The sequence below is a fragment of the Uranotaenia lowii genome, chromosome 3 (assembly GCF_029784155.1).
Source record: "Uranotaenia lowii strain MFRU-FL chromosome 3, ASM2978415v1, whole genome shotgun sequence".
Lineage (NCBI taxonomy): Eukaryota > Metazoa > Arthropoda > Insecta > Diptera > Culicidae > Uranotaenia > Uranotaenia lowii.
In genome coordinates this window covers 75,958,457-75,967,158 of record NC_073693.1, presented here as the reverse complement: position 1 = coordinate 75,967,158, position 8,702 = coordinate 75,958,457, and positions in this window count along the sequence as shown.

The following is an 8,702-nucleotide window of genomic DNA, read 5'->3' as shown; positions in this document are numbered from 1 at the left end:
CGCTTTCTGATGCCTAGAGTTTGTATAGCTGTACAATTGGTTCCTTTGGTTTGTCCTCAGTTGTTAGTATGCTTCTTGAGTAAAAAGAATGAAGGTAAAATTAACCAGATAAATTTACCAACACAACCAATTTGTAATAATATAGGCCGTCCATTTTATGATATTTAGCGATCGCACCCTTCCATGGATTCGATTTAACACAGGTTTCTGGAATTTTAATAGTCGAGCTGGACATCTGTGTCGTAATCTGAGGGTTTTCCTTGTCCCGAAGGCCGTCTTCTCGAGGTCGCTTACTCCACTTGATGTTTACTTCACAAAATTCGATTTAAGAATGACCCGATTACCACAAGTGCCGTTCTATTTATAGGTAAAAGATACCGCGCAACAATAAACGCAATGAACATTTTTTTAATCAAAGTAGCCAGATTTTCTCAGATTTCGCATGTTGTTCATTTGTCCTTCAATTATTAGTGCGTGTTGAGAAAATCTAAGTGATTAATTTACGTTCTTTTCTTTAACATAAATTATTTGATTTTATATTTTCCATTATCTCATATCTATCCTACAATCTGTTTGTTATATCGGTAGTCTCTGTTAAATTATAAAGATGCTGTTATTCTAAGCTTAAAGTTACTCTAGTTATTCTTCTAATTGAAGCGTTAGATTTCTTTAATTTTGAGTTCATATGCCATTGCGTCGTTTTGAAAAAAATGTTACCTTTAAAAGAGCTATCTAGAAACAGTGCCATCTATTGCGCCGTTGAAAAGTCACTTATCAAGCAATAGATGGCACTGTTTTTCGTTAACTTTTAACGACTGCTTTATAAATGATTGAAGGTGGATATGAGTAGTCAAACAAGCTAAGCTAAGCTTATTTTTAACATCCGTCCCAAAAAAAATGTCCCGTTACAGTTTCTGGAGTGTTAATTTTACACTCCTGACTAAAACCAAAATATCTCTTTTGTTTTCACAAAATTAATAGTTTTGGAAACCTCGTGATGTTACTTAAATATAATTTTCAGGCATTATTCAGCTACAACACTGCAGTCTTCCTTTATTTAAAGTCTAAGAAAGAAATCCGAAAAACGTGCTTCTGAAAATAGACTATAGATGTTTTTTTTTCATGAGCTTTCAGGTTGCGTACGAAAAAAAAATTGCAAAATTAGGCTGAAACAAATATCAATTTCTTCTGTTACCCCCCCCCCCCCCCCCCCCTTCAAAATTTTCAAAAACCCGAAGGGGACAATAAATAAAGTTTGAAGTATTTTATATAAATTTCGAAAAAAAAATCCGGTATCCGAAAGATTACAAGACCAAAAAACTAAATTTTGTAAGATAAGAGATATTTCACCTTTTGTATTCTTGATTTTATTGAATTTTTCGCTAAAAAATTACTTGATTTGTAAGTTTTGTGCAATGTTATAGTCTACAATTTTAATGCATACAAGATTTCGTGCAATTTATTCCAATTTATTTGTTTTTCGCGTTATTTTTTATTGTCCCCCCCCTCGCGATGTTCCAACTCCGAGTGACAAAAGAAGGATTTGAAATTTGTTCCGGCCTTAAATATTTCAATAAATCATTGAGGGTCCCCGAAGAATTTTTTCTTTGGATGCACCCAAATGAAGTTACAACCTTCCAATAGCTGCATATTGACACTCAAGAGCGCATTAGGATTAAAAGAGAGCAAGTTTCTGAAGATTTTTTGTTCGAGCTTGTACCTCTGTTCATCTGTGGATTCAAGTAGAAGTTCAAGATCTGGCGTTCCAACTATTTTTTTTATTTTCGTCGGTCCTTGGCTTACCCAAAACTGACGTTGGTCTTTTGATTGTTAAAACTTGCGAAAAATCACCAAAACGTCAGAATATAGCAAAACCCTGCTCATCTGCTGCTCATCATGACAAGATTCATATTTTCAATTACCAATCAGCTTAACCAAGCTACACCTCATATACTACAGCCGACGTAATCATAACACAAACTGTTTACAATCTTGTCAAAAGGCTGCCAACAATTAATGCATTCCATATTTCACGCCATCATTCCAATGATTTGTTTTGGTTTGACTCGATCCAGGTCGTTGCCAGTGCAAAATGCATTCTTGTCATAATACGGTCAACATGTATAAAATAAAATGAATGGTTTGGAAACCTTTGAAGTGTTTTATTGTAACAAAATGAAATGGAATAAGATGTGAACATTATTCTATGAGTTTCGAACTATGATATGGGACGGGTAATTTGAAACAACTTTGTTTAAAAATCATAAATCAGTTCCACTAACTGTTTGAATTTCCATTTCTAGTGATTAGTGGCGTTCATTATCAGGCTTCAACCGGTATCAACTATCTCGAGACACGCGTAACCGCAGAAATCACTGTCAATGTCAGGTTTGTTATTATAGCTATACTATACGGATCAATAGTACTTGTTTAATAAGCTTGAGTTGGCACATGCGGATTCAAAGCTTCTCAAACATTGCTTATGCAATCAAATATAACGCAAGGAGGCGTTGCGCTTAAGGGGGGGGGGGGGGTTGTAGGGTCTAACACTTTAAAAAAATCGATTTTTTTATTTTTTTATTTTCTTATTGTAAAACATTTCAAGAATGTTGTGTCAAATTTTCAAGTCAAATAAGGCAAAACTGTAGAAGTTATAGGCCTTTATCTCCTCCTATCTAATACTGCAAGAAAGCAAGAGCAGAAACTTCAAACGCGTTTTTCTCGAAAGCACATTTTTAAAGTCCGTGGACATCGTCATTTGAAAACTACTTATCCGATTCTTTTCAAATTTGGAACATATTTTCTACATATAAAATACCAGACCCCAACGTTTTTCTTTTTCCATTTTCTTATTTTGGGAAGATTTTACAGGTGAAAAATGGCGGATTTTTAAGTGAAAAGTCGTAGTTTTTACTTCAAACAGCCACAAAAATTTCATAAAAATATTTTTAAGTTAAATAAAAACATTGGGGTCTAGAAAAACATCTATTAAAAATATTTTGCTCTGATTTTTTGACTTCAGCTGATTCTGTGCTGAGATATAGTGACCACCGCAAATCCTGTTTTCTAAAAAGGCATCCTCGAAAGTGCTCCGCCACCGGCTCATTTTTCAATATTTTTCTACGAAAAAATTACTAAATGTTCTTTTAACAATGCTTTGTATAATGCAAAAAAATTGAATACATTTGTTTGAACGATAGCTCTAGAAAAAAATCGTGAAAATGGTGTTTTTTTATACCCGTTAGACCCTACCCCCCCCTTAACGTTATTTGGCAGCTCCGTGTATGTACACGGCATTCCTACTACAAACAAAAATATTTATGAAATATCACTGGTTTTCTATGCAATAGAATTCAAAATCGTTAATTTTGGCTTTATTAGTCTTTGTTTCTTCTGAAAAGTGCTTGAAATCTAAGATTGATTCTCAGAGGTCGTATGAAACGGTAGGTTTGCATTAAATTTCCAAGTATTGTACGAAAAATGGGATCATTAAAAAATGAATTACGTCGTCGTCCCCGAATGTATGATGAAATCAACGCAACAAATTCCTGCATTCTGAACAAAGAGTTTATGAGATTAGCAGTGTACATAATATTCCGATCATTATTTGTCGTTTTGTGAGATTACTTTGGAAATTTTCACAAGAACTGATTATCACATTACAAAAATCAACAATTTTTTTGTTTTCTAGTTGCCAAAAAACCCACCAAATTTAACTTGTTACTAATTCAAGGAGCCAAACAAAGTTGACGGTATTAAAGGAATAAGCGCATATTTTTTTTCATAATTTTATTGCTTACCAATTCTCTAAAAAATAAGATTTTTAGATGAATTCCATACGTTTGCTGACAATTCTCATAACTATTTTTTGGAGCCTTTCACCAACACAGTTGAAAAGGGCAGAATGGCCTACCTTGTCTATTTCAAAGAACTACGGGCATAGTGAACTTTTTTTTCTCTTTTCAGTGTTTAGTACAAAGTAGAAAAATATTAATTAGGCTGAAATTAACTTTGCTTTTGAAATGGTAGCGAAATCCATGGATTATTCCACAGTGTTCTTCATAGATAAAATAGTCTGTGGACAGACTAAACTCAACCAAACTTAATCTCTTTGAATATTATATGCGAAAGTCAATTTAGCAGGTATATAATTGTTAACAAACGAGCTTCTCCATCAAAGAACATGCATCTTTGACACTTTAACCAACTCCTGACTAGTTTCAAACGACAGCTTCGCGAATTGCCTCCAGCAGCAGCAACTTCTCAAGCAACCGGTAGAGTTGCCTATCGATGAACGACGTGTGGGCAAGATTTTTCCATACAATAGCGGCAAATGAAATGCTTACAATAATTGTTGGAATGTCATTAGTGAAATCGAAAGTCGAATGGCAGGGCTCAAGAGTGCACTCGATTCTCTACGGTGCCTGCTCAACAATAACCTTTTAACCCTTAAATATTAATATTACTTGTATGTACCTAGTTGTAATAATAAGAGCAGCGCTTCAAGGGGGTTTGTCTAAGAGGCGGCTTCCGAGAGTTGACACTTACTTACTACTACTAGGTACTTATTTGAATCAATGCACGTGGTCTTACATAATGGTTAAATAAGTGGAACAAGATTGATTGTCGTCGGTCGGCTTGGCGTTTGGTTTTATTGCTGAGCGGAACGTGTTTCATTTGAATAGTTCTACTGAATCTGAAATTGTCATCGTCGGAAGAAAAAGATTTGATAGTGACATATACGCCCCATCATTTTTTTTTTGTGCTTAAACGACTATGAGAAAAATCTAATCAATTCTGATTTGGATTAATAAAAACAGAACACAATTTTAATTTACCTCTCATTATGAGCACTCAAAAAATACTTATTTTCCAAAGGATTTTTGGCAACTCCACACTAAAATGTTTGCTTTTCGTTGCAATGTTTGGTTTTGAAAAAGCCTGCATTTCCCATCGAAAAAATAACAATGTCAAAAAGTAGTGCTTTTCGACACTGTTTTGCTATGGGAGAAAAACAAACTATAGGCTGTTTCTTCAGGTTGAAAAACTTGATGATGTAAAGAAAGATAAATAACTTGATCATGGCTCAAATATCATTCACCGTTCAGAATGTTGCTTCCATATCTTCAGCCAATTGACCAAAATAGTTTGAAAAACGTCATTTTTTTGTGTGGAAACTTTAATACGGCATGAAACTTAAAATTTATGTAATCTTCAAATTTCGAAAAATCGAATTGTTCATCACCTTTTGTATGTATGTATTTATGTGTAGATAATCCACCATGGGTGCACGGATTCACCACAGTTTAGCCAACGTATGCGCTGAATTGCATTCTTTAGATCATGAGTTCAGCTAATCTTCAATGCAAATCACCGCATACCCGACACCATGGCTTCGTGTGAACCAGGCCCGTGCGAAGGCCCCGTCCATGGGGGGTTTTTAAAAATTTGAATTTATCCAAAAATAATAACAATACCAAAAATATATATAAATATGTACATTAAACTTATAGAGAAATGATAATGATTGTTATTTACTGCCCATTTTATTTTACATTTCTTTTGTTTATTTTCAGTGGAAGGATTGATTAAAAATTCCGCCCACTATCTTCATTTTGAAAAAAAAAAAATTATCACGATTTGAAATGTGGATTCTTGACTAGGAAAAAACCATTTTGAACTTTCGGGAGAGTTTATGCAATAGTTGATAATTGAATTTTATTAGGATGAAAAAAATATTTGTTTTATTTCAAGACTGCCAGCGACCAAAGTCAAAGATAAAAACTTTTTTCTATATTAAAATTCTTCCAGTTATTTAAATAAAAAGCTTAAAAAATGTTCTGATGTGCAAAATAATTACATTATATATAACACAACATGTTCATTCAAACTGACATATTACAGATTGAGAAATGATCAATAAGAAATTGATAAAATAAAAAAAAGTGAGTTCCAAGTTTTTTTGTAAATATTGAAAGAACATAGTTAATACAAATTTAGTTAACATTGAGCATTAAAATTTTATATTAAATTGCTGCTTCAAAAAATTTTATGCTCAGTTGCTACTTCAAAAATTTTTCGAACTTTCTCAAGATAAATAAAAAAACATGATCGATTATGAAAATGATTAAATATAACGAATATTAAATAATATAGAATTTATAAATTTATAAATTTTCAATCAAAGGTTTTAAAGTTTAAAATTTCAAGCTCTGAATATTTTGTCAGTTTCAATTGGAATATTAGGTTATGAAAAGGGCAGAAGGTGGAAACTATATTTTTCTTATTACAAATTTAGTATCAAATGCAAAATTATGCTTTCAGCACACAAACATTTAGAATTGGAAAAAAACCAAACTTATAAAAGATATATTTTATAAAATATAAACAGGTAACTTTAAATTCGGTAAATTTATTTGAACAAAATGTGAAAAAGAAAATTAAGTTTATCAACGTTTCAGAAGTATTTTCTTTTTCAATAAGCTTGTCTAACCATTCTATTCACCTATTAATAGATTTAATTGACAACTCCAAGGAACATCATTTTGAAATGTATCAGATTTAGGTGGAATCAATAATTTTTAACGGATGAAATAACAAATCTGAGATAAAGAAAAATCTGATTCTGAATTTGTTATCTTTTTATTTAATTCAATAAAGTAATAATTTTTTAAATGATCAGAAAAGATAAATTTAACAGTTTTGAAAAATGAAGAAAGATTTCATCACAAATAAAGTTTAGAAAATAATTGAATTTATTTAACAAAATTTGTTCAAACCTGCAAAACAATTAGTTTTTTGCTTTAAAAATATCTAAAACTCAGTTTGAAATAAAGCTTAGTTCTTTTAGAAATGGGACAGTTACAAATGCCTGTATCTCAAAAACCATTCGTTTGAACGAAATACTTTCTATGAAGGAAAAGTAGGCAATGTTATGATATTTCATGAAAAAATTTGAAAAAAAATATTTACCGTTTTTTGTAAAAGAAATTTCTACTTTATTCTTGGTGTCTCCCATTGGCCGGCGCACACTTTTTTCTGTCATGGTATTGATCAGTTTCTCCAACTTATACTTTGTAAAATCTATATTTTAGGTGGCTTCACCTTCCTTCTTCAATTTCTGATACTTTTTGGTCCAATACTTCTCTGGAAACTGGAAACTGGAAGCATTTTAGTGGATACAGTTGTTTCGAAATGAACAAATTTGGTTATTTTTTATCACATTTTTGAACGTTTTTTTTTCGGTACCGGTTTTACAGCTTAAGAGCTTTGGAACTATCAAAAAATGGCTGTTTGAGGTTGGATTTCAATGAGTCATCACTAGGCAACACTTTCAGCTTATCGGAGAAAATTGTTTTGGACATTTCAGCGATCTACCCTTAGCTTTTCGTTTATTGAAAATTAAAAATGCTGGTATGAGACTTGCATTCCTTGATGATCCTTAACCGTTGTTGCCGATCATCTGCTTCACTCCAATGCTTGATTTGAACTTTGTGGACATTATTGACAGTGTTTGCATACTTATCCACCACATAAACTCAGTAATTCTTTGAATAATCAACGGTTTTTTCAGCTATCAATTTGATAATGACGAATTTTAAAGGAATCTGTGCAAAAATTTTTTTTTCTTTTTCTCAAGCATCGTACATATCTCAAAAACGCGTAAATTTTAAATTTTGAAAAAAATAGGTCAAATAGTACTTTTTACAGGCAACAAAATGCTGTTCAAATTTTTAATATCCAATAACTAGTTAACGAGCTATTAGCAAATGAAAGTGTCCCATTTCTAAAAGAACTAAGCTTTAAAATCTCATTCATCGCTCTCAAATGTGATGTTGAGCATTTAGATGAACAAAAACCACAAAATAATATAGAGACTGAAATTGGTTTCTCGAAGAATATTTCATGTTAGCACGATGTTTTGTAAATAAAAATTTTTAGTAATAAAGTAAATGATACTAGGTTTTAGATTTTATTTTGCTAATTCTGATGTCCATCATGAGTCATGATACATGGCTTCCAAAAAGTTAATGTATAAAACTAGGTTTCGATTTATTAATTTTGATGTTTAAATGGTTGGTTTCTAACTCTTAATTTGTTCCGTTACACTTCTTAATAAAAACTCATTCCAAAGACAAGGTAGTATTTTTGAATGTTAAGTTTGGAGTACCAATACAATATGTTGATTGAATTGCAAATTGAAATAAATAATTAAAAATTAGTTTAAATTCGTGTACGGCATATATGCATGTCAATTCGTGAAATGAAATGTTTCAAGTCTATGGTGAGTTAAGACTAATATCCTCCGGAGGCGAGAAAAATGTATGACTTTCTTGTTAAAACATATTTAACATCTTTAAAGATCGAGTAATTTCCCTCTACTACTTTGAAACTTACACTTGGAAAAAATCTCCATGGGGGGAGGTTAAACCCCTAACACCCCCCCCCCCCCCCCCGTTCGCACGGTCTTGGTGTGAATTGTCATGTAATAAATGTGTTTTGTGTATGTGTGAGTCTTATTTGGAGAACGAGACTATCAGTTTCGCAACCGTATAAAATTCGTCACATTTTCAGTGTTATGAATCTACGACAGGTATTCCGCACTCGTGTATATATCTGGCCAGCTGGCAACTGATTGAACATTCTTATTATATAGTCAGTTACAAGAGAAAACACATCATACCTATCGGCCAATTATGGGA